The sequence below is a fragment of the Dendroctonus ponderosae genome, unplaced genomic scaffold, assembly GCF_020466585.1.
Source record: "Dendroctonus ponderosae isolate FM_Combo_2020 unplaced genomic scaffold, Dpon_F_20191213v2 Dpon_F_20191213_5, whole genome shotgun sequence".
In the NCBI taxonomy this organism is placed as follows: Eukaryota; Metazoa; Arthropoda; class Insecta; order Coleoptera; family Curculionidae; genus Dendroctonus; species Dendroctonus ponderosae.
This window is the reverse complement of record NW_026018715.1, coordinates 15607616-15608705: the sequence shown is the minus strand read 5'-3', so window position 1 is coordinate 15608705 and position 1090 is coordinate 15607616. Positions and strand designations below refer to the sequence as shown.

The 1090-nt window shown below is 39.5% G+C and overlaps 2 protein-coding genes across 2 annotated transcripts in view; one reads left to right on the top strand and one right to left on the bottom strand.

Annotated features, from left to right (window-relative positions):
- LOC109539086 (PIH1 domain-containing protein 1) overlaps window positions 1-1090 on the top strand; it is a 242786-nt gene that overhangs the window by 50157 nt on the left and 191539 nt on the right. The gene's annotated exons all lie outside the window — the stretch shown is intronic.
- The window catches only part of LOC109539065 (multidrug resistance-associated protein 1), a gene marked incomplete at its 5' end in the record, with an annotated part of 237012 nt that overhangs the window by 48276 nt on the left and 187646 nt on the right, over window positions 1-1090 (bottom strand).

Genomic DNA, 1090 nt, shown 5'->3' with positions numbered 1-1090 from the left:
CCGCTGTCGGCCAGAATTGCCATTTTTACTGAAGCTGTATAAATTTACGATTTTAACCATTTTTATCGGCCGTTTTGGACTTACGAGAATGAATGAAAAAACTTTAATACTTCTCATATTGTTGTGTGACATATTTCGAACACTTTTCATTTGAAACTTTTTTTGGAAAAATGCCGCTGTCGGCCAGAAATGCAATTTTTTGGGTAGGTGCTTAAATTTACGATTCTGACGATTTTTCTCGGCCGATTTCGCCTAACGAGAATGATTGAAAAACTCGCAATACTACTTATATTGTAGTGTTTCCTATTTTGAACATTTTTTACTTCAAATATTTTTTGAAAAATGCCGTTTTTGCCAAGATCCAGAAGATGCCCGGATAGGCCCGGTCCTTGAAAAGCATAAATTAATATACAGACAAATCTTCTCTGCCATCTGGCCGTCTAACAAATTTTATGACCTCGAATCCGGTTTAACGGCCATTTGAACCAGTCTTCCTTAAAACCTATTCTTAGCTAGGGATAACTTTGGATTAAGGTTAACCCTAACTACAGACAGCTTTGCACGGCAGTCTGCTTTACTAAAAGTGACAAATTGGCTTTTGCTCCCGCCTTTTCTTTCCAAAATCACCTTTATCTTAGAACTGAATGCGAGGTTGCCGCTACTATTTACGTCTCAAATATAATTCATTCATAATATATTATTAAAGATAGAGTTATTTGAAAATTAAAAAAAGGGAATAACCTTAGACTCCCAGTTGGAAGCGAACAATGCTATGTTTTTTTGCTCTTTTAAGCACTCCCAGAGCTGGTGGTCTGTCGCTCTGGTATGTATGGGACTCCAGCTAAGCTGTTTACCCACTAAAACCCTTTCTTCACCGCCGAGGTGGTGTTTGGCCTCGCACAGCGGTCATTTCTGTCCTATTGTGCCCTCGTACTTTTACTCCCTCATTATCCCTGTATATTCAATGAATTCCAGAAGAGTCTTGAGGGGAGTTGGCATGATCTGGTCTGGTGGAATTTCATCCCCTCCCAGGAGTCTTCGTCTACCTGTTGCATATGACGTGCAGTGACACATAACATGCAGAGTAGTT